Below are 26,654 nucleotides of genomic sequence, written 5' to 3' on the forward strand. Positions count from 1 at the left end.
CATTCTCTGGCGGGTCGGGTAGGGTAGGGTGGCGGGTATAACCGTTTTTTCCCCCTTCTCCATGACTTTCTGAAGTCTGAATTTCAGACTCTGAACAAGAAAAGGGACCGTGCATGTTGTATTAGTAGACCAACGATGAATTTAGAAACAAAATCATAACCATAAAAAATGTACAAACAAAAGTATTCTCAAGAAAAGAGTTGTATTCTTTTTGAAATAGACGATGAATCCCAGCCCAATTCCATGTTCTTCACGTGACCTTGTTCTTCATATAACAGTATCATCACCAAAAGCTCTTCATATTGACCTTCTTCTTCAATCATTATCTACGATGATGGAATAAGTACTAAGATCACCAAATAAATCTGCATACAAGTTATCTCTTGTTAGATTCAGTCATAATAGTGAATGATTTGATGCAAAGTTCAGTCATAATACCAACATCAAGTAATATCACAACAAGTTCTGTATCTGTTAATGTTTGAAAGACAAAATAAGAGGCTAGGAAATTGCTAAATTCTATGAGTTCGAGATAGTAACTATACTTCAAAAAAAGTACAGAAAAATAAGAAGAAGAAACTGCTCCTTTGATAGGTTTAGAACTAACATGCAACTCAGAGCACTGTATTCAGAAAAGGCAGTATATTTCAGAAAAGGCATAAACCCAGACATGAAATAATGTTATTCTAAATCTACAAGTGCTGAATAAGCAGGACATTATTTTATAACCTTAACATATTATGGCCAAACAAAACCATGTGCAAGCATACACAGGAATAATGACAGAGACCTAACTCTAATCATGTTCAAGTACCCGTCATCCTTTGCATATTTTTTGTTTTCTGAGTTCACATCTCTTTGCATATATCACCACTACATCAATAAAAAGACACCAAAGCTATATCTGCAACTTCACGGTTTCCTAATGAGATACATGCCAGGTAGTTCTGTAATCTCAACCATGCTTCCTCACTAGTCACTTCTGCAACCAGTAAAGAATACTGCAACCAGTAATGCTACTGCAACAGTTACTAAGCCTGAGAACAAAGTAGAACTTCTACTGTAGAAGAATACTGCAGCTAGAGAAAAGGTTCCCACTAGAAATAGAGGTTATAAGGCAAAGAACAAGTGATATGAATAGAAAGCAAACAATTAAGAAAGCAAACATTTAAGCAGAGAGTAACAATTGATATGAATAGAAAGCAAGATACACCATTTATGATTGAAACCGTATGATTTTTCAATCAATTTAACACACAAAAAAAAATGAAACAAAATTCCTATTATCAATTTGACTCTCATCTCTCCCTGGATGAGAATAAGAACTCTTAAGGGGTATGAGTGTCTAATCATGCTCATCATATGTGGGATGTATATGTTTTGTAACAAGGTATAAGCTCTGCTCCCTGAAACAATCTGTAATAGAACAAACCTACTTTTTGTTCTCTAAATTCATTTATTGAGCTATGTTAAGAATTGTTTTATAAGACAAAAGGTTCCATAAGCTACACTTAAGTCAGTTGATTTACTTGAACAACAGTTGACCATATATCATACATGTTAAACAACGGACAACTAGAAGCAAAGACACGAAAATTCATCTAAAATTATCAAAGATACAGATCAAGAAATGTGTCTATAAGGGAGGGAACCAAACCTGATAACGGTACTTAACAGTTCAAAGCCTAAGCAGATTGCAAGTGAGGGAAAATGGTCACCAACATCGTTTCTCTTAAGAAATATCTATATGCATAATCAAATAGATGAAGCAAAGAGTTAATACACAATAAATCAGGGCAGCCACATAGCAATCTAATTCAAAACACTTAGATTATGGAAAACCAAGTATAATCAAATAGACGAAGCAAAGAGGGTTTTATATAACAAAGCAAACAAACCCAAGCAAAAGAATACAGAGAAATCCTAATTCCCACGTTCTATTTCAGTAGTATAAGGTTTTTCATAAAAATTTCAAAATCAGTTACTAATATAAAATAGAAAATCTAATTAACACATCAACACCTTAATGAAAGCCTAATCCAAAAGAACAAATCGAAACCCAAATCAAAACACAAATTGAAAGCTTTAAACACTTACATCTTCAGATCGAAACCCCAAAAACCTCAAACTGCACTTGCAGCCTGAAACCTTAAATTCTCTTATGCAGAGATAAGAAAGTGGATTGAGATGAGCAAAAAATAGATTCAAACACATAACGATACACAAATCGAACACACAAATCACTTACATCTTCATCTTCAGATCGAAACCCAGACTTCACTTCGCTACTGCAATGACGAGGAGATGAAATGGTTCGAATGAAAAGAGAGAAATGGTGCGAATGAAAAATAGATGAAATGGTTCGATAGAAAGTGAAATCCATTCAAGGGTTACTTTGTCTTTTACCCCTAATATGTTTTAAAATAACAAAAAATAGGCAGGAGGAGAAAACAATACAAGGGTACTTTGTCTTTTCAGTATTAGACGGGTAGGCGGGTAGAGTAGGGTAATTTCGTGCTTTACCCGTCATCCTACCCATTTAACGGCGGGTAAAAAAATCTCTAACCGTCACCCTACCCGCCAAATAATGGGTAGGATAGGATAAGGTTACAACACTGGCGGGTAGGGTAGGATTGGCGGGTATGGATAGGATATGTGCACCCCTATTTCCTCCCGTCATTAGTAGATTGTACATGTTTTTCATGATCTCCCTGAAATACCCCACTAGTGTTCTTCTCCATCTCCGACACCAGTATGATCGCCTTTTCACACCAAAACTTCAATTAACCCCAGAAATCAAATCCATCCATGTTACTGATACTGCAGCCGTTTAATTCATCCGGTAAAACAATCCAACCATCTCGGACTTTATCAATTTCTTCTTGGCATTTTTGCTGTAGAATTTCTCTTCAAGAACTTTCATCTCAAATTCAATTACCCACCACCATCTGATATCAATTAAATTAACCCATCCAATTACAAGTGCTGGGATCATTCCAAAACTAACCAGTACTACCAGAGAGAAAAGTCCTCTAACAAATTTTGTTATTTTTAATCCACTCTGAAAAGAGCGCAAAAATGAGGAACATCGAGTCTGCAACTTTACCAGTCTTGACGTATGGACGTAAGCCAGGCTCCCAGATTTGTAAGGATCTACTAATACCCAACTAAATGGCTCACCTGTTTTGACAAAAACATATGCAGTTAGACACAGAGGGTTATACCAAATCTAAAGTGATTACCGAATCTCGATACCAGCATCTGTTTATCACAATTAATCAAAATCATACCCAACCCCAACTTATTATTTCAATCACATTGATCTTTCACTGGTTTTTTCTTTTTCTTGATACACTTCTGGCCCATCTTTCCCAAACCTCAAAACACACCTTAGGCTACACAGTTCATTGATCAAACGACGTCAGCTTGATTCCTTCCATGTAAACTCAAATTCGAATCAAAACTCTACATCGGCTAGATTTCTTCATAACAAAATGAAAATGAATTGAGAATCAAAACCCAATGAACCTGCCATGAAAGAGATGCTTCAATCTTTATAAACCCTAGAACTGGTTTTGTTTGATCGTCAAATTCATCGATTTACTTTCACATATATAATCATACGGGTTAATTGGATCTGGTTTTGTTTGATTCTAATGCTCCTTTCTGGTTTATGCTTCATGATAAGGATTTTGAATGTGAAAGAAGGAATCAGTGGGTTTTAGTATTTGGGGAAAACGAGTGCTGGCTTAAGTAACCGAAGAAGACGAGGATATTTAGGGAATTTCGTTTGACACATGTATAAATTTGCCACGTGTGTACTCCTGCTGACTCAGCTAACCGAGGAACAGATGGAAAATCTAACGATGTGAGGAAACACTAATTTTAATCTATTTGGGGAGGAAACGCTAATTAGCGATCTTGTCAGGGGAGGAAATACAAAATATCCCTTCTAAATATATTGACATACAATCTTAGCTCAAAGTAACATAAGATAATTGTTGATGAATAACAACTCACCCGTCAATGAGAAGAAAGCAAGAGTTTTTCAAGGTAAGCAACAAAGAGAATATTCTCACGAGTTATTGATCAAAAATATAACACTATGTAATAATATACTAGAGCAGGGCTCAACAGTAAGATGATCATTATAACAAGAAAAATAACAATAATAATACAACAAAGACCACTTTCTCAAGACAAAAGAACTTCTTGAGAATTATGAGCATCCTCACACAGTTTCAAAGAGGATGCTCTTTTGGGCAGTCAAAGTTGTACTTTGATGAGCATATTGCTCATCAATGATATTGATATTTTTCCTTTTACTTTCTTGAAGATCTTCAGAAGAAACGAAAGGGTTAGTCAAAAGAGAATTATTAAGAGGAGGGCGAGAGATACCTGAAACTGCCTCATTCCTTGCCTTCTTAATGCTGTGTTTGAATCTATTTATACTTGTTTTGAGCTTCGAGACACGATTATTGATGTGAATGTAATTAGGAGTAGACAATTTAGATTCAAGACTTTCAGTTAGAGGCAAGGATTTTGAACTCTTCTTCTTCCTTCAATGTCTTTTTCTTTTTACAGAGTAATCTGAAGAGTCAGTTTTCTATATGACATTCTTCCCTTTACAATTGTAAATAGGTATTGTATCATATTTACAATCAAGAATTGGCTCATCACAACACTTTTCTTGATTGCAGACAAGACCTTTTACTCCAGCAAAATGAGAGTCAGGTTTGATTACTTTTTTAGACATCCATACGAGACTGTTATGAAGTTTTTCATTCCGCAATCGAAAACGACATCTCCTTTCAAGGTGACCTTTGTTCCCGCAATAATAACAGTTGTAGGAAATATTTTTGATTGTTCTCATATGAGCTGTTTTTGAAGGTGGACAAACTTTGTTCATAGGAACATCAGCTGCCGAAGGAGGTTTTTTACTTTTGACGTCAGTGAAATTTTCACTTAGGAACTTGTCATTAGCGCAGACAAAATTTATGTTACTGGTACTTGGAGCGTCTATTCCTTTATATCTCAGACCACGTGTATCACGATGTTCTTTACATGCTCCCAGCATAGTGGATAATTCTGTAGAGCTAGCACTGAGAATCTTTTCAGATTCTCTTCCAGTGATTTGACTTTATCAAGAGCAGCAACATGATCATCCTCCAATTGTTTTTCTCTGGCGAGAAAGCTGATTTTTCTATCGTTAAAACATTTTTGTTGAGAGTCATATCTTGCTTCAGTTTCTGCAAGTCTTTCTTTCAACACAAAGAGATTTCGACGAAGATTATCATATTCAGAATTCTTTGAACACACATCTTCTTCACGATCTTTAAGTATAGATTGTAAGAGTTTGTAACCACAATCATATCTCCTAAATAGTTTCCTCAATTTCCTGTTTTCTTGACAGAGAGGAGTCAGATATTCAGCCAAGCAAGATGTTGACTTCTTTTTCTTTATGAGATGGTTAAAAGATTGATATATTGTGAGACTTCCTCATCAAGATCTTGTCCCCCTTATGAATCACTTTCATCTGAAAGATCATCCAACTATTCATCTAGGCATTTTTCCCAGTTGAACACAGTTTCAGTTAATGGAGAAGATATGAGAGATTTCTCAGGAGACTCAAGACTTTGAACCAAATAAGAGAGCTTCTGAACTGGTATTGCCTTGTTAGAGATAACACTATAGTCCATAACGTCAGATCGCTACAAACACAGACTTATAAGGTCTTAAACGTGTTTTCCTGCTCTGATACCAATTGAAAAAGCTGGATTCTAACAACCACACCCAATATTTCGCTTAGCAATCTGTATGGATTAACTCCAATATACTTTCAAGAGAATCAGCTAGACAGTCAGACTCAATCTTAAAAAAAGTATATCAAATAGTTATATCTATATTTCTCAATTCAATCCGCAATCAAACAAATAGGAATTTGAGAGCCCGATTGAATATAAGAAATAACTTGGAAGGAATCAAAAACCAATATCCAAGTGCCAATCAATTTAATCAACAACCAAAGGTTGGATTCACAATTGATTGAACTTATACACACCTGTGATATTTCAATTATATAAACAAATATAATGCGGAAAATAAATAACACAAACACTAGAAGTTTTGTTCACGAGGAAACCGCAAATGCAGGAAAACCTCGGGACCTAGTCCAGATTTGAACATCACACTGTATTAAGCCGCTAGAGACACTATCCTACTCCAAGTTAACTTCGGACTGGAATGTAGTTGAGCCCTAACCAATCTCACACTAATCAAGGTACATTCGCGTTTCTTACGCCTGTAGAACCACGCCGGATTCTGCGCACTTGATTCCCTTAGCTGATCTACCTACAACTAAGAGTTGTTACGACCCAAATTCGAAGACTTGATAAACCAATCTGACTCACACAGAAAAGTCTATTGAATAGATAAATCTGTCTCCACAGATAAACCTATGAGTTTTGTTCTGTCTTTTGATAAATCAAGGTGAAAAAGAACCAACTGATATACCAGACTTATATTCCCGAAGAACAACCTAGAAATATCAATCACCTCACAAAAATCTTAATTGTATGGTAGCGAAAAAAGATATTTTGGAATCACAAACGATGAGAAGAAGATGTTTGTGACTACTTTTTATCTTACATATCGGAGATTAAATCTCGAGCAAATCTTAGAGAAGATAATACTCAATCACGATAGAAAACAACAAGATCAGAACATGCAACTACAGAGAAAATAGCTGGGTCTGGCTTCGCAATCCCAATGAAGTCTCCAAGTCGTTAACCTACAGGATTTCGTGAAAAACCTAAGGTTAAAGGAGAATTGACTCTATTCGCAACTAGTATCACACAGGAAGTGTGGGGATTAGGTTTCCAAGTTGCTATAGTTCTCCCTTATATAGTCTTCAAATCATGGTTTGCAATCAATGCTACCTTGGTAACAAAGCATTCAATAGTCACCGTTAAATGAAAACCTGATTGATTCAAGCTAATATCTTTCAACTGTTAGATCAAACTTAGCTTGTTATACACAAATGAAATGTACCCTCATTGCAAGATATTTGTGCATTAAATGATGATTGTATATGTCATCTTGCTCTGTCCCGTCGCCAGCTGCCTCTTTCGAGGCTAGGTTCTACATTTCCATCTTAGCCGTCGAGGTATCCCTCCTTTGGATGGGATAAAGTAGATATGCGAAGGTGTCTTCTGCTACTCAGATTCCTGTGTGTAGCGATGGCTACACAGTTATCCTACATGCGACCACTAAAACCGTGACACGTGCTCCACAAAATATTGATATTCACAGTTTGCCCCTTTTCTTTCATATTCTACCGTTTGGTAGGATTTGAAGAAAAAACTTCCATAGCACCGCCATTTTTGCACGTACCGGTTGGGTGGTCCCCATGTGTCCTTTCATGCAATAACTTCCCCTTGAATTTCGGGACATCCAAATTTTTGGACTCTCTAGCCGTCTATAAGAAGAGAATAAAAGAAGGGATTTCATTAACTTTCCCTTATCTTCTCGAACTGTCGCTCTCTATCCTTTTCTCAGAAAATTTTTCGTCTCTTTTTCTTCCAACAGCCGGCTTTCTCTTCGACTTCCAGAAGTCCTTGCTCGCTCTTCGCCAGCAGGTTCGTAAATGTTGTTATTTGATTTTACTGTTGCTTCTCGTATTCTCTATGTTCAACGTGTTTGGATGTTGATGTTGCTGCTACCCTTGCATGTATAAATTTCCATCTTCTTATGCTTCTTCATGTCGTCTGAAAACATGGGTCACTTCCCATTTCATGATTTCATAATGATTATGCCATGATTGTTCATCGTCCGCAACTTCGAACATGGTGGTTTATAATCCTCCATTTTGTTCCATGGAGGAATTAAGTTGTTTCCTTAGGTTGGTTTAGTTAAACCCATGCCCAAAGTATGCTTGTTTTTGCCCCAAATGCGTTTTTGAGCCAACTGTAATTTTTGTCCGCTATTGTTGAAGGATTATTCTTTCTGTTGGTGTTAGGGATTATGAGGCTTCCGACGAAACCTGTGCGCGGAGATCCGAAGCCTAAATCGTCTACTGAGCCACCTCCGCGTATGGATCATCCTGATGCTATGCCTTCTCCACCCCCTGAGGATACTGAGATACCTGAGGGAACTGAGGTGGTTGTGGAAACTGAGGAAAAAGAGGTTGTTTTTGAGGATCTTCCTCCTCCTCCACCTCACTATGAGCTCCAAAGGTTGCAACTGCGTGATAAAGATATTTATGCTAACTTGTCTTTGACTGAGATCTCCAAGTCTTTCCGTCTGCATAAGTTTGAAATCTCCTTTGTTGATGGTCCTGATGTTCTTACTGAATCTCTGATCCGGAGCTTCCATTATGACGAGAACAATTGTTTATTAGTATTGGAAAATTGGCCGCAGGTATGCTTCTTCCTTTATATAGTAGGAAGGATCCCTTCTACTATGATATTTTGTCCACTAGGGATGACCGGTGAACAAGACTCAGGTTCGAGTGGTCATGCAATATACTGGTAACTACTGGCGTGCCCTTCGTGAGTGTTGGTACCATAGAAAGGGTAAGACTACTTTGGAGTCTTATGATCCCTTTGATGCTGGGAGGTCTAATCAAGAGGATTATACCTCCGCCAACTTCAATTCTACTTATACTGATGCCATTCAGAAAAGCAATCTTCGTACTTGGAATATTGGTCCACGTCGTATCCATGTTACTGCCAAGCAGATTAGGGAAGGCAACAGCCTTCGTCTGTTGGAGGAGATTGACAAGACTGGGTTGACTGTCATCCCCTACTCTGCTAAGTTTTTCCTTGATGAAGTCTGATCGCATTCGTATGGACCATGATGATCGTTGGGCGCGTACTCCTCTTCGTGTGGTGGGTCCCTGGGCCCGCGGATTTACTACCGCAAATCCCAGCGTCCCTTGTACAACTTCATCTCTGTCTTCTAAGTATGATGGGTATCAACCTTGGGTCTTCAACACTTCCGTTTCTCACGAGGTGAGCTTCATTTGTTACGGAAGTTTTTTTATTTTTTATCTTTGTTCTGCGGCCTTTGCTAAACATTTTTCATCTTAGCCTGCCCCTACTTCTTCTGTTGGGGCTGCTCCGGGCTCTGCTGGCAACTCCGTAGCCACCAAGACAAGGAAAATGAAGGCTTCGATCGAAGCAACTAAGTGATAAGCGCATAATTCATATAATTTTAGTGTCTATTCCATACTTGTTTTAGCTATTATTCTTGCATATTTTCGTATTATTACTCTTGTTTTCTCTTATTTGCCTCTATCAGATGAATCATATAAAAAGGAGCTACAAAGTGCTGAAAAGAGCTAAGAAGAGAAGTATTCCAAGTATCCAAGTGCCCAAGTCCAAGATAAGTGGAAGAAGTGCGACGAAAAGGAGCAAAACGCTCAAAATCAAGATAAGGGCCAAAGACCGATCCTAACTCATTCAAATGAAGGATTTCTCATCACCATCTTGAATAGAATTGAAAGAAGAAAACAATGTAAAAATAATGAGGTCATTCCGAGTTCGGACGAAGAAGTTGTGGCAAAAACAAGATTTTTATCCAATACCGAAGACAAGCAAGTATGCAAACGGGTGCACATACTTAGTTCCGAAAATTTCTCCTGGAATTTGAGGTACGCATACCGGTACACATACTTAACAAGTATGCAAACGGGTATGCATACTTGTGAAGGCCTAAGGTCACGTTTGGGGTCGTTATTTCGTATTTTCGGATTGGGTTTTTGAACCGAACTAAATATGTGAAGGCCAAGCAATGTAAACCTATAAAAGGAGGTATTAGGTCGTGAATGAATCATCATCGAAGGATCACCAAATTGTAAGTCTTGGAGAGAAGAAACATCACGGATCGAAAGATAGGGTTTCAGAGCGGTTCTTCAATCGTAACGATATCTCTAAACTTTTCTTATATGTATAACATGGATATTTCTACATCCATGAGTAGCTAAACACCTATTGATTGAGGATGAATTCTAAGTTGTAAACAAGATTTAAGTTATTATATTAATCTACTTTGAAGTTCTTCATATGATTATCATATGTTTATACTATATGAATATTTAAGATTGATTGATAGATTGTTTAGGTGGCCAACTAAATTGATTTGTTGATTCAATCTATTGCTAGTATTGAGTTAGGAGATAAGTAATCATTGAATAACTTGTACACAAGTAGAGAACATAAAACCTTGTAGAGGGTTTCTGTGGAAGAATTGTTTGTATAAACAACACTAAAAAGTGGACCTTGATCTAAGAGTGTAACTAGTAGGATCAGCCTATAAATTCACTGAAGATAAAGCATTCGACTAAATTACACCTTGAGTGATCTATTACTAGGTGGTTTTGGTGAATAGAATCTGGTAGGAGAGAACTTATGTATCCAGTGATATAAGGAATTTAGGGGATAACACTGATCTAGTTGTTATCCCATGGTTGGTGATAATCTATGATTAACGACGAGTAGGCAACTATAATAACTCATTGATGGTTTATTAACGAATAAGGATTTGAAAAAGCGGGGGTCTAACAACATCACCCAATATTTCGTTTAACAATCTGTATGGACTAACTCGAATATAATTTTAAGAGAATCAACAAGACTCAATCAATTAAAAGTATATCAACGAGTTTATATCTCTCTCTTGATTTGATTTCCTCAAACAGAAACTGCGAATACTAATTAAATACAAGGAATAACTTGGATGGTACCAAAGACCAATATTCAAGTGTCAATCAATATCTATCAACAACCGTTAGGTCGGATTCTCCAATTGATTGATCTAACGCACAACCTGTATTATTTCAATTATAAAGATAAAACAATATAATGCGAAAATTGAAATAACACAGACACCAGAAATTTTGTTAACGAGGAAACCGCAAATGCAGAAAAACCCCGGGACCTCGTCCAGAATGAATACACACTGTATTAAGCCGCTACAGACACTAGCCTACTCCAAGCTAACTTCGGACTGGACTATAGTTGAACCCCAATTAGTCTCCCACTGATCCAAGGTACAGTTGTACTCCTACGCCTCTAATCCCAGCAGGATATTGTGCACTTGATTCCCTTAGCTGATCTCACCCACAACTAAGAGTTGTTACGACCCAAAATCGCAGGCTTAAACAATAAAAAAATCTGTCTCACACAGACAAGTCTATCAAAGGATCAATCTGTCTCCCACGGAAAAACCCTAAAGTTTTTGTTTCGTATTTTGATAATAATCAAGGCGAACATGAACCATTTGATAATCCGGTCTTATATTCCCGAAGAACAGCCTAGATTAATCAATCACCTCACAAAAATCTTAATCGTATGGTAGCGAAACAAGATGTTGCAGAATCACAAACAATGAGACGAAGATGTTTGTGATTACTTTTATATCTTGCCTATCGGAGAAATCAAACAATATCAAGCCAATCAATATGATTGTACTGTTACGATAGAAGATGCAAGATCAGATTACACAACTACGATAAAAGTAGTATCGATCTGGCTTCACAATCCCAATGAAGTCTTTAAGTCATTAACCTAGTTTTAGAAAAAGAAAACCAAAGATTAACGGAGAATCGACTCTAGCACGCAAACTAGTATCACACGTAAGGTGTGGGGATTAGTTTTGCAGAGTTGCTAGATGTCCCCTTATATAGCCTTTCAAATCAGGGTTTTGCCTTAGTTACAAAGCAATCAATATCCACCGTTAGATGAAAACCTGATTTAGATTCAAGCTAATATTTCTCAACCGTTAGATCGAAAACTTAACTTGTCGTACACAAATGAACTACACGATTTTAGTTTTGTTAACCGTACCCAAACGTGTGCATTGTTGGTTCAAAAATAGTTAACCGAAAGGTAAACCATATGAGCATTTCATACCAACGATGTTCTTATTCACCATAACTAGCTCAAATGAACTAGTTAAGAGAGTTGTTCAATTGCAAGGAAATATTATGTAACTACACAAGACACAATTGAAGCAAAGATGATTTGATTCACTCGAATCGGTTCATGAACTTTAATATCCACGATTTGCAAAAGAATTCCTTAGTCTTTTAAGATTAAGTTCAGAAATCATCTTTAGATATATAACCTTCTCAAGTTCGCAGACTAGGTTCGCGAGCTTAAGACACCGGACATAGTTCACAAACTCCAGCAGAAATTCTCAGGATGAGAACTTCGCCGGTATGCGGACTGGATTCGCGGACTTGGCTCACGCAAGTAGTTTGTCAACTCCAGCAGAAATTCTCGGGTTTGATAACTTCGGCAGTTCGCGGACTTGGCATTTGCCATACTTCCGGTTCTCTTGATCAACAAAGTTCGAGAACTTCGGTTCAAGGAATCCATTGGTTATGTAATCTAAAATCTCATTCCAATCATTGAAACATTCTTAGAGGACGTTATACAGTTGCTACACCATTTCTCGTCAAAGCAATTTCCAAAGTGGTTGAAACATTCATGACTTTCTTCACTAGGTAAAGATAAACTTGGTCGAAGCGAAAAGCTTACCAAAACATATTTCGAGATATAGTTAGGCGAGGTATACTCAGCTCGAAATACCAAATGTGTATAATCTAGTCTATATATATAACATACGACTTTTGTCTCAAAGAGTAGGAGATATAATAGATATACTTTTGAGTGACAGATAAGTTCAAGTCTCCACATGCCTTTTTGTCGAGAAGTTCCACCGGTTCCTTGAGTAGATCTTCTACTTGTATGATGAATCTCCATGAAGTCCTTGAGCTCAACTACACTTACTATCCTAGTCCGAGACTTAGCTATAAGAGACTAGAAATCAAGACTTATAGTTTTGATCACTAACATTGACAAACATGATTGAGATAGCAACGCATGCGAGTTTTACCGAGCAGTGCTTTAACAATCTCCCCCTTTGTCAATTTTAGTGACAAAATTATCAATACATATGGAGTACAAAAAAGATAATGAAACCTTAGTAGCTCATATTCCACATGTATAATCTTCAAAATTCCTCGAAATCTTCGTCACTTCCAAGTACTCCAATGATCCCAAAGGTTGTAAGTTTAGCATCACCGTTGTTGAAGATCCGTAGCTATAACAATGAGAAAGCATCGGTCTCGATCATTGTTATACAATGTCATAATATTATTACACAGTGTCAAAGTTCAATTGTATCACAACTTCAACAATAATACTATGGTGACATATATCACTCCCCCTTAGTCAATACTCCATCTCACATGAAAACCACTCCCCCTTACACAATGATCCGAAAACCATATGTATTTGTAGTGTGAACTACATATTAATTCTCCCCCTTTTTGTCAATAAAATTGGCAAAAGTATAAGAACGGGATCATAATGAAATTTCCGTAAGAGACATTTCATGACTAAGAGAAAGAAACACACATCATCTTATTTAGATGAAATCATATAGCCGAAGCTAACAACATTCATCAAGGAGTTTTAAAGATACAAGATAACCCCTCTAAAATTCCACACCCACACACCCTCAAGATATGACCATTAAGCACAAGTTCAAAATAACTCTCCCCCATTTGATGTCATTTCCGAAAGAACAACAACGAGCGACCTTAATTTCAAAAGAAAAGAAGGATTTTTATTGGACACTAAAACCATAAGAATGATTTTTATATCCAAAAAATCAAATTAATCACAAGTAAACCCATGATTAATTTAATCGGAATACGCAACCAAATTAAACACAAAAAGTGATTAATTTAATTGATCATGCTCAACATAAGTAAACTTACGGAGCTACGACTAAGTTTAACCATAAGGAATGATTAGCTTAACCGTTCATATACTCAACACAAGAAAAACTTATGGAGTAATAACTAAATAACCAGACAAGATGATTAATTTAGCACATAATGCTCGACATATAGTACCTTACTGAGCAATAACAAAGCCAATAAAAAATAATCAACTTGGTTGTTTTAGTGCTCAACATAATACACATTACGGAGCCTCACAGTATTACATAAAATATGGATCAGTAAAGATCAATACTGCGGAATACACAAGGATTCATTCTTTCTTCCATCATTATTCACATAACGACATTCAATAGACATAATCCTTGCAAACAAAAGATTCTAACCTATCTTTCATCAATAATTGACATAATAGGCTTAACTTTTGTATTTGTCAAAAGTCTATTCATTCTTTTATCAATACATGCATATCGACATACGAAAGACTTTAATTTTGACAAGGTATGGGACAATCATAGTTCACGGACATAAACATACAAATCCCATAACAATATTGCAATATATAAAACCATAAAGATTAATACTGAAAATCATCTTTCAAACAATTTTAGAATTTAAACCAATAAATCTAAAAACATGAAGATGAAACCGTTGGACATAGCAATGTGTAATCACAATAATGGCTATTCCAAACTCTAGTAATCCTTCTCAAAAATAAGAATAAATTCTCATAAGAAGTTTCCTAGGCAACAAGACAAACTCGTAATGCACATACAAGATGATTTATCCTAATAAGGTAGAATCAATCTTTTTCGCATAGATTTACACCAATTAATAGCTACCAAAGGCGTATAAAAAAATTTTCTTAACAAAGAAGAACATACAAAGTCAATAACGACTATGCACCATAGTTCACAAAGGATGATTGTGAACATTCAAGAATTCCATAGAACTGCATACTACTTTCCATTCTTGAACTTCCTTCTTTGTGATTCACCAACAACATTCTTATAAAAGCTACAAATTAGCTTAGAAGAGTAGTACGCCAACAATTCAAGTTCCCAAGTTCAAGAGAAGTGGAACAAGTACAACGAAACAGAGCAAAATACTCAAAAACAAGAGACAAGACAAATACCAATCTTAACTCATCCAAATTCAAGGTTTCTCATCTTCATTTTGAATAGAATTCAAAGAGTAAGAGAGTACAAAAATAATGAGGTCAATCCGAGTTCGTACGAAGAAGTTACAGCCAAAAAAGGTTTACCGAATATCGACGTCAAGTATGCATACGGGTTTGCAAACGAATTTTCGTATCATGGAGCAGTATGCAGACGGGGTTTGCGAACTTAAACCCCTGGATTTTGGTTTTAAATGATGTTATGCATACTTGGTATGTGTACCATGAGGTCCAAACATCTCGAACTAATGTTTTCAAACCTAAACATTTAAGAACCTTAAACACGTATCAAGTCAGGTAGAAATGAACGATAAGCAAGGTACATGGATCATTATAAGTACTCAAACAAGTAATAAAAACATAAAACTTGCTCAAGTTTATAGACATACCTTTTTAGAAAAGTCCAATTGAATTCTACAGCTTTACCGAATATAATCTGTGCGCCCCAGTTGTTGTGCTTCCCTCATCGTATACATTGCAGGACATTTCTTGGTGAGGATGCACTTTCAACACAAACAAGTTGTGTTGAGGTGAACAATGTCTTGCTCACCATGGCACCAAGAAAGAGTTTCTTTCCAACAACTCTTAAATATTGTAGTGTTGAGAAACACCCAAGGAACTGTTTTTATAAGTCTATCAAAGAACTTCAAGAGAACCCAAAAAGATCTGTGTTTCTGATTTCTTGTTTTCCAACTTATAAAAAACAGTTTCTGCAGATAGTTTTTAGTACTGTGAAGGGAAACTCTTTTGATAAAAAGAGACGTCCTAGATTCTTCATAAAAGAAGACAATACTACTATCTTGATAGGAAGTATCAGGAATTGAGCAACGAATCAATTCATTCTTTGAGGTGATACACTCAGATAACTGGAATTTAAACTCCTCTTGTAATTCGTTTAGTTTATCATAACTAATTGGATTACGCAGAGGAGGAGCATTGCTCTCACTGATTAGTAAATCAATATCAACCTCAACATGAATATTATTCATCATAACTTGATTTAGCTTGTCAAGAGATTCTTGCTCTTTCTGGAGGTATAACTCAACATCAAGAGATAAGCTCTCAAGCTTCTTTTCAAACCCTGAAAACACTTTAAAGGATTTTAAACCTGGTGGAGGTTTAGATAGAATTTATTCTACAGATTTTATTAAATCAGTCATGGAAGAGAATTCTGAAATCTCTGGATCTGGTGGTGCATTTATTGAGATAACACTACTGTCCATAGAGTCAGATCGTTACAAACACAGACTTGTAAGGTCTTGAACGTGTTTGCCTGCTCTGATACCAATTGAAAAAGCGGGGGTCTAACAACTGTTGATGGTGGATTTTAGTTTAAGGCTAAAATTGTAAAACCAAAAATAATATGCTGACATCCTGCAAAGGATAAAGCCATTTGATAAACGATGAGTGCAGAAAACCTCTCGCTTTATTTACTTGAAGCAATTCAATAAATACATAAAATTCACCCAGAATGGTGCATGTAGCAACAATCCCAAATATTCTGTGAATTTATAGCATTATCAATTAATGCACGAGTTGCCTTGTATTTCCTGTGTTGTTCTCAGCAGGACCCTCATTATTGGCGCGGCATGACGACTGATTATTTATTCTCAGCAGAAATCTCCAAGTGTCAATAATGAGGCATGCATGAAATACCCGTACAGGCCCTACCATTCTATGACAAAGAGAATCTCGTATCGAAATGCTTATATTAGCCTGATCGAGCATGTTTAATCCCTTAAAGGAAATCTGGACTGTCCATGTCAGTCTCAGAAAGGATCACGGCCACGCAAGTTGGCCAAATAATTTAACTAGCCTAGACGAACCCTAGCAGGAGCAAGCGATCACCGCAATGACCACCAGTGGTCCTGTTTATACCCTGGCCGGTCGAACGCATGCTATGGGCGAACGCCAGCCTGAAATATGATGGTTGAGCTGGTAGGGAGAGGCTCGGAAGAGCTCGTACGAGCAAGGCTGTCAAAGACGGTCTTAAAAGAGGTCGCGACCGTCCAACTTCGCCGACCTAGTTGGACGGCTTGGATCGTCCCGCGATCGATCGGTGAAGTGCTGGCATGCAAATTGGCCGACCCACTTCTCACCTACCTGACCGACTCTCTCACAGCCTAGCCATAGAGCAAGAAACGTTTGCTCGAAGAGAGGCTGGCGTGATGCTTAAAGGGTCGCGGAAATTCCACTAGCGTCTTAAATCGATCACAACCATCCAACTTCGCAAGCATACTTGGATGGCTTAGATCGCGCCTAGGACGATCGCGCAGGTATACATATGCGCACCGCCGGCCCAACGTGGGCCCCACACGATCGGTTCCTCCAAAATAGGAGCATAACTTGCCAAACTTTTTGGACAAAATCGTGTATACGTGCTGTTTTCAAAACCCTAATTAGGGTTTGCGGCGCTGCATAACTGTCGCAGTTCGATCACGACCATCCATCTTCGCAAGCTTGGATGGAGGGTGTAGATATAGACTTAAAAGGTCCCAAGCATGTCAACATGATCATTGTGGGCCCACCTTTGCGTAGAGCTGGTCGGCCTAGGCAGACTAGGACTCGACGACCTCGAAACGCACGCCAAAACGTTGTGTGCTGAGTAGCTTCCAAATCCTTTGCGGCAATGTATTTCTACCGCAAAACGATCACGACCACTCACCTTTGTCGATCAAATTGAGTGGCCTAGATCGCACCTCCATGAGACAAAGAGGAATGGACATATACACCGACAGGCCGTCTACACGCATGCCTGGTCGGCCCCACCAAGACTTGCACCCAAGCCCGGATTCGGTCAAGCATAGGAGTGATGCTCGCGCACCTCCTAAAACCCTAAAATCCATCAACGGTCGCAGATGAGGGTCTTAAACCATCTCGTCTGTCCAACTTCACTAGCTTGGTCAGACAGCCTAGGTTGAAAGCTAGACGACCAGTTGTTGATGGTGGATTTTAGTTCAGGGCTAAAATTGTAAAACCAAATTTATACGCTGACATCCTGCAAAGGATAAATCCACTGATAAGTTATGAATACTTCTTCATTTTACTAATTCACCTAGAATGGAGCATGTGGCAACTATCCCAGTATTATGTGAACTAAAAATTCATCCAGGTTGGAGCATGTAACAACAATCCCATATATCCTGTGAATTTACAACATTATTAATTAATGCATGACTAGCCTTGTGTATCATGTGTTTTTCCTGCAGAAATCTCATTATTAGTGCGGCATGACAACTGAGTATTGCTCTCAGTAGAGTAACACGAATCTCCAAGTGTTAATAGTGAGGCATGCACGAAATACCCATACAGGCTACTCTCGGTGTGTTATACTAGCCCGATTGAGCATACACCTCCCAGCGGGCCCGTTTATGCCCTGGTCGGTCGAATACGTACCATGCCTCCCAAACGGCCACCGAACACCAGCCTAAAGCTTGGGCTGGTGTGGAGCAGCTTGGAAAAGCTTGTGCGCAGCAAGACCGCCAACGGTAGTCTCAAAACCAGCCACGACCGTCCAACTTCACCAGCATGATTGGACGGCATGGATCATCTCATGACCGGTCAGACAAGCTTTTCCTGCATACCGGCGGGCCCTCTTTCTACCTGCATGGCCGACCATCTCACGACTTAGCCAGGGAGGAGCAAACACTCGCCCAAAGTTCGGCCGGCGTGATGCTTTAAAGGTCGCAGGAAATTCCACTAAGGGTCTTAAATCAATCACGACCAACCAACTTTACCGGCATGTTAGGATGGCTCAGATCAGACCCATAGCCATCAGTTAGGTATTGGCATGTTCACCACCGGCCCTATGTGGGCCCCACATGGTCGGCCAAGGAGCATAGCTTGCAAATTCGTCCAGCCAAAGTAGCGTGCACATGAAACCCTAATTAGGGTTTGCGGCATATCACATGTGTCGCAAATCAGTCACGACCATCCATCTTCGCAGGCATAAATGGAGGGTGTAGATGTAGATTCAAAAGGTCCCAAGCATGTCAATACAATCACTGTGGGGTCGTCTACGTGCATGACCAATCGGCCAAGGCCGACCATGGCTAGATGCCTCGATTCGTGCGCCCAAACTAGACGACAAGCCAAGGACCAGGTATCTGTGCAACACCCAAACCCATTTGGAATTGGAGATCTGGTGACGAAGACGACTGCATTCAAAATCGGGAGCATGACGGTAAAAGTGACCACTCCACCTGACTCACCCACCGAAAGGGAGGGTAAACCATACCTAGTAGCAAATGTTATCCTAGGAGGCTACTGCAAGCTCATCAACGCTGACAAACTGGAAGGCGTAACAGTTCACTCGCGATGGCTCAAACCCTACCGTACTTAAGACGCTGTGCTACCATGTTCCAGCGTCCTCCATACTTGAAACGCATGTGTTATTTGTTCCAGCGTTCCCCTTAGCGTTTCTTCCACAATTTCCTTTTCATGCCGCATTTGTAATTCCTCCAGAAAATGATTGCAATACTTGCATTCATAATTAGGGTTTCAATTTTCAATTTTCAAATTAATCGAAATATTTTCCATCTAGGAGTTTCTTTACCCCTAAAGAAAGAAACAAAGTCCTGAGTCAGCCTAAATCATCATTACCCACTAGAGCAGGCCTGAAAGGAAACCCTAAACAAACATTTTTGTATTTCCTGGAAGATATTGGGAAAGAGAATATGTGCGGAAGAAGGAAGATGTTTCAGGCCATTTACCCCAAGCCCTACCATTCTCTGACAAAGAGAATCTCGTATCAGCATGCTTATATTAGCCTGATCGAGCATGTTTAATCCCTTAAAGGAAATCTGGATTGTCTGTGTCAGTCTCATAAACGATCACGTCTACGCAAGTTGGCCACATAATTTAACTAGCCTAGACGAACCCTAGCAGGAGCAGGCGATCACCGCAATGACCACCAGCGGGCCTGTTTATACCCTGGCCGGTCGAACGCATGCTATGGGCGAACGCCAGCCTGAAATATGATGGTTGAGCTGGTATGGAGAGGCTCGGAAGAGCTCGTACGAGCAAGGCTGTCAAAGACGGTCTTAAAAGAGGCCGCGACCGTCCAACTTCGCCGGCCTAGTTGGACGGCTTGGATCTTCCCGCGATCGATTGGTGAAGTGCTGGCATGAAAATTGGCGAGCCCACTTCTCACCTACCTGACCGACTCTCTCACAGCCTAGCCATAGAGCAAGAAACTTTTTCTCGAAGAGAGGCTGGTGTGATGCATAAAGGGTCGCGGAAATTCCACTAGCGTCTTAAATCGATCACAACCATCCAACTTCGCAAGCATACTTGGATGGCTTAGATCGCGCCTAGGACCATCGGGAAGGTATACATATGCTCACCGCCGGCCCAACGTGGGCCCCACACGATCGGTTCCTCCAAAAGAGGAGCATAACTTGCCAAACCGTTTGGCCAAAATCGTGTGTACGTGCTGTTTTCAAAACCCCCTAATTAGAGTTTGCGGCGCTGCATAACTGTCGCAGTTCGATCACGACCATCCATCTTCGCAAGCTTGTATGGAGGGTGTAGATATACACTTAAAAAGTCCCAAGCATGTCAACATGATCATTGTGGGCCCACCTTTGCGTAGAGATATTCGGCATAGGCAGACTAGGAATCGACGACCTCAAAACGCACGCCCAAAAGTTGTATGCCGAGCAGCTTCCAAATCCTTTGCGGCAATGGATTTCTGCCGCAAAATGATCACGACCACTCACCTTTTCCGATCAAATTGAGTGGCCTAGATCGCACCTCCATGAGACAAAGAGGAATGGGCATATACATCGGCAGGCCGTCGACACGCATGCTTGGTCGGCCCCACCAAGACTTGCACCCAAGCCCGAATTTGGTCAAGCATAGGAGAGATGCTCGTGCACCTCCTAAAACCCTAAAATCCATCAACGGTCGCAGATGAGGGTCTTAAACCATCTCTTCCGTGCAACTTCACTAGCTTGGTCGGACATCCTAGGTTGAAAGCTAGACGACCAGTGAGGCATCCTGATGATCACCGTCCGCCCCTCTTCCACAAGGAGTGATCGGCCAGGAGATAGATCACCCATGCAGCCTCCAAACGATCACTCGAAGATGGTTTGAAGTGATGCTATTTTAAGACGCTTGGTCCGCAACTTATTCGGTCAGGCTTTAAAACATCGATGCTTCATACATGATGATTGTCTGCGATGCATTACATGTATTGAACATACAAGGTATTTCATAAATATCAAATCCTTAGTTATTTTAGCATCACATGCTACTTCCTACAGTGGGTCCCACGATCCACTCATTCGAGACATCAAACATGTCACAAACTGGGGGATACTTACTGGGGTATTGGTCTGGCGGTTTACAGCGTGCAGTGTGCAACGCGCCATTACAAGAACGTGTCAGGAAAAGGTGGAAGGTTAGCAGTGATGAGGTAAGTGGTCAAAGATGTGATCGTGTGACAATCACCACTTCTACACGACCCTACTACTCCGTCACTTCACCTCCTCCACTTCCTACGAGATGAGAGGTTGCGCTCAATGACTTGTATAAATAGGTCTATCACCTATTTCCAAACAAGATGAAACAAGAGACAAGCACAGAAAACCAAGTGTTGTCATTCGTATCTAGAAAACACCAGAACTAATAGCTTACATTTTGCAAGCCAGTTCAGCTTTCTGATACAAGTCATAAACAATCAACACCTTTACAATCTCAACACCTTCTTCGCTTCCCTCCCTAAGATCAACCCCATCTCCTTCACTTTGTGACTAAAGCAAGTCTGGAACGGCCATTTCTTGGTTTAGGCCAGAATTGTATAGATTAATCTCTCGAATCAAAAGCACTCCCGTGCAGTGCATTTGTTTAGGGTTTAGATTCATTTCTCATCCACACACACCCAAAATTACCAAAAACAACAGAAATAGTTTTCACCCATAAACAACAACAACACCCAATATTTCGTTTAGCAATCTGTATGGACTAACTCGAATATACTTTTAAGAGAATCAACAAGACTCCATCAATTAAAAGTATATCAACGAGTTTATATCTCTCTCTTGATTTGATTTCCTCAAACAGAAACTGCGAGTATTAATCAAATACAAGGAATAACTTGGATGGTACCAAATACCAATATCCAAGTGTCAGTCAATATCAATCAATAACCGTTAGGTCGGATTATCCAATTGATTGATCCAACGCATAACCTGTATTGTTTCAATTATAAAGATAAAACAATATAATGCGGAAATTGAAATAACACAGACACCAGAAATTTTGTTAACGAGGAAACCACAAATGCATAAAAACCCAGGGACCTAGTCCAGATTGAATACACACTGTATTAAGCCACTACAGACACTAGCCTACTCCAAGCTAACTTCGGACTGGGCTATAGATGAACCCCAATCAGTCTCCCACTGATCCAAGGTACAGTTATATTCCTACGCCTCGGATCCCAGCAGGATACTGCGCACTTGATTCCCTTAGTTGATCTCACCCACAACTAAGAGTTGCTACGATCCAAAATCGCAGTCTTTAACAATAAAAAAATCTGTCTCAAACAGAAAAGTCTATCAAAGGATCAATCTGTCTCCTACAGAAAAAACCTAAAGTTTTTGTTTCGTCTTTTGATAATAATCAAGGCGAACATGAACCAATTGATAATCCGGTCTTATATTCCCTATGAACAACCTAGATTAATCAATCACCTCACAACAATCTTAATCGTATGGTAGCGAAACAAGATGTTGCAGAATCACAAACAATGAGACGAAGATGTTTGTGATTACTTTTATATCTTTCCTATCGGAGAAATCAAACAATCTCAAGCCAATCAATATGATTGTACCGTTACGATAGAAGATGCAAGATCAGATCGCACAACTACGATAAAAGTAGTATCGGACTGGCTTCACGATCCCAATGAAGTCTTTAAGTCGTTAACCTGGTTTTAGAAGAAGAAAACCAAAGGTTAAAGGAGAATCGTCTCTAGCACGCAAACTAGTGTCACACGTAAGGTGTGGGGATTAGTTTTGAAGAGTTGCTAGATGTCCCCTTATATAGCCTTTCAAATCAGGGTTTTGCCTTAGTTACAAAGCAATCAATATCCACCGTTAGATGAAAACCTGATTTAGATTCAAGCTAATATTTCTCAACCGTTAGATCGAAAACTTAACTTGTCGTACACAAATGAACTACACGATTTTAGTTTTGTTAACCGTACCCAAACGTGTGCATTGTTGGTTCAAAAATAGTTAACCGAAAGGTAAACCATATGAGCATTTCATACCAACGATGTTCTTATTCACCATAACTAGCTCAAATGAACTAGTTAAGAGAGTTGTTCAATTGCAAGGAAATCTTATGTAACTACACAAGACACAATTGAAGCAAAGATGATTTGATTCACTCGAATCGGTTCATGAACTTTAATATCCACGATTTGCAAAAGAATTCCTTAGTCTTTTAAGATTAAGTTCATAAATCATCTTTAGATATATAACCTTCTCAAGTTCGCAGACTAGGTTCGCGGACTTAAGACACCGGACAGAGTTTACAAACTCCAGCAGAAATTCTCGGGATGAGAATTTCGCCGGTTTGCGGACTGGGTTCGCGGACTTGGCTCACGCAATTAGTTTGTCAACTTCAGCAGACATTCTCGGGTTTGAGAACTTCGGCAGTTCGCGGACTTGGCACTTTCCATACTTCCGGTTCTCTTGATCAACAAAGTTCGAGAACTTCGGTTCAAGTAATCCGTTGGTTATGTAATCTAAACTCTCATTCCAATCATTGAAACATTCTTATAGGATGTTATGTAGTTGTTACACCATTTCTCGTCAAAGCAATTTTCAAAGTGATTGAAAAATTCATGACTTTTGTCACTAGGTAAAGATAAACTTTGTCGAAGCGAAAAGCTTACCAACACATATTTCGAGATATAGATAAGCGAGGTATACTCGGCTCGAAATACCAAATGTGTATAATCTAGTCTATATATATAGCATACGACTTTTGTCTCAAAGAGTAGGAGATTGAATAGATAGACTTTTGAGTGACAGATAAGTTCAAGTCTCCACGTACCTTTTTATCGATAAGTTCCACCGGTTCCTTGAGTAGATCTTCTACTTGTATGATGAATCTCCATGAAGTCCTTGAGCTCAACTACACTTACTATCCTAGTCCGAGACTTAGCTATAAGAGACTAGAAATCAAGACTTATAGTTTTGATCACTAACATTGACAAACATGCTTGAGATAGCAACGCATGCGAGTTTGACTGAGCAGTGCTCTAACATGATTTCTCGATCATATATCTCTCTATTGATTACAATAAAATTTTATTTTCTTTGAATATTTATTTTGTTCACAATCTAAACCCCCCACCCCCTTTGCGACACTTTGACAACTAAAACTCACTGCTCCTCGTGGGAACGATCCTTACTTCCATTATATTATCAGTTAATTGTGTGGAAATAAGATTATTAATTTGTTGAGCCTACGACACCCATTACTAAGCCAACACCTACGTAGGTAAGGATCATAACCCTACCTTAGTGCTCGTAGATTCCTTAGTATTTTTCCCCTGATCCTTAGCTCGCGTATGTGTTCTTCTTTAGTCTTCCAAGAAGAAAGGCAAGTTGAAGGTTGTGATCGATGTTGAAGAGTATGATGAAGATTCTAAGGCTGTTAAGGAAGAGCCGGATGACGAGGACAAGGAGGATGTACAGGATACCGCCCTAAGTCCCTACTTAGAGGATATTGAGGAAGATTTTTCGAAAAATAGCCCTAGTCCCATTCGTGGTGGTTCTGTGGAAGGTGATAATTTTCAGGTTGATGGTGGCTCTTCGTTAGTGAGCCAAGTTAGTACTCAAGTTGTTACTCCTATTTTGCTGCCGAAGGTACCTACGTTTTCTACTCCTTGTGATTTGCTTCCTGTCGCTTCGGCTACCACTAGTGCTATGGTGATTTCTTCCAAGAGCCTTCCGTCTTCTCCCGGCACTTCGCTCCAATCGAGTGGTTTGTTTGCGAAGGGTGTTTCTCTAGTGGTGAGGGTTAGTAGCTCATACTCGCAGCCGAAGAAGAAGGTTGTGATTTCGCTTGCCAGCTTCTCCTTCAATGCTACGCACACTTCGTTGGGAAGTGCTCAATCTGTCTCTACTTCCCCTGTTAGCAAAGTTGTTGGACCTCCTCCTTCGTCACCATACTGGACCGTACTGGGTAATCTTCCTTCTTCTAGTGACATGCACTTGGATGGTACTTCTAGACAAGCATTTTCTTCTGTTCCCAGCTCGTCCACCATGTCATCTCTTCGTCGTGGTGAGGATCCAGTCCTTGTGCCCTATGTTCGTTCTCTAGCGACTAGTGGGGTTTTTACTGATCTTGAGAAGGGTAAGCTACCTGATAACTTGAGCCTTGGGAGCTCTGATGATGCGATTCTTGAATCCATACTACGGGATTCTAAGGGTCCCTTTTCTGCTGAGGTTGACCGCCATCAGTTGACTGATTCTTTGGGGATTGCTTCAAGATTGGATACTTTGACTGCTCAGTATCAAGTGGCCAAGGACATATTCTTTGATCCAGACTGCGTTCGCTCCAGTCATAGCTTTGGTGAAATCCGCAGGGTAGCATCCAAAAGATGGAGGCTTTCATGGATACCCACGCTGATTTCCTTCCTCGTATTTCTTTGTTCTCAGTAAGTGGCATTTTCTTTATTTCCTATTGCATTGTTTAGAACCTTCGTTTGTTCTTATGCTACGTTGTTTGCAGCTTCGCAAACAAATCAATGTTGGATGCACCTTGTTCATGTTTTATAGGGATAAGTGTACTCACTTGAGTGCTCTGTTGGAGCGTGATCGCTAAGGTTATGTCTTTGTTAGTGCTCAACAGCCTTCTTATGGTGATGTTGCATCTGCCGCCAAGGTACCTTTGTTAGAGAAGGAGCTGAGGAAGACTCAAAGGTCCTTAGAATCTTGCTAGCTGGCTCTTGAGAAAACCAATAACTATGCAAAGAGTGCGAAAGATGGACGCAAGGCCGCTGACTCCGCTTTGGCTGTTGAATCCTCCAAAGTCATAGGTTTGTTCCTTCTCCCCTTTAGCTTTGTTTCCATTTTTCTGGTAGCATAATCCTGAGAGAACCTACGCCTGTCAGTTGGTAGCTCTGTGAGCTTAGACATCTTCGGGAGCAAGTAGCCAAGTTTACCTCCGATGTTTGGTATTATCTATAGAAGTCTGATAGGTTAATGAATGTAATTGTTCATAATGAAGCCCAAATCTCTCTTGAGTCTTCTCATAACTCAGAGCTCGTGAAGAAGATGGCTTCGCTTCGTAAAGCATGTGACGAAACATTCAAATGGAAATAGGATCTCATTTTAAAGCAAAAGGAAGATATTTCCTTGGTTGAAAAACGTCTCTCAGCTCAAGAGATTATCCGCAAAAAGTATCATGCGGATTTTGAAGATGCCTGCGCTTCTTCACCTAAGGTTACCGTCGAACGTAACGTGTTATCCTATGAGGTTCTTTCTCTTAAGAACAAACTTAGTGAGGTTTCTTCAATGCCTTTTTCCATGTCTCATATATCTTTGGTCAAGAGATTGGAGGAGTTAGAGAATGTTTACCAGGTGTTATCCTCCGAGAATTCTTCGCTCCGGATAGATCTTAAAGATCTCTGGACCAAACATGATACTCTAGTAGAGGATCTTAATGCTACTGAGAAGGATCTTGTTGAAGCCCATCATA

The 26,654-nt window shown here is 39.4% G+C and overlaps 1 long non-coding RNA gene across 1 annotated transcript; it reads right to left on the reverse strand.

Annotated features, from left to right (window-relative positions):
• Positions 1-325: 325 nt before the first annotated feature.
• On the reverse strand, positions 326-3,734 carry LOC113309441. The gene is made up of 3 exons (XR_003340603.1): positions 2,098-3,734; positions 1,658-1,743; positions 326-365 (listed from the first exon to the last, which is right to left on the reverse strand). It is a non-coding gene; the product is annotated as an uncharacterized LOC113309441 (long non-coding RNA).
• Positions 3,735-26,654: the final 22,920 nt, after the last annotated feature.

Source organism: Papaver somniferum, chromosome 9, assembly GCF_003573695.1.
Source record: "Papaver somniferum cultivar HN1 chromosome 9, ASM357369v1, whole genome shotgun sequence".
NCBI classification, from domain to species: Eukaryota; Viridiplantae; Streptophyta; class Magnoliopsida; order Ranunculales; family Papaveraceae; genus Papaver; species Papaver somniferum.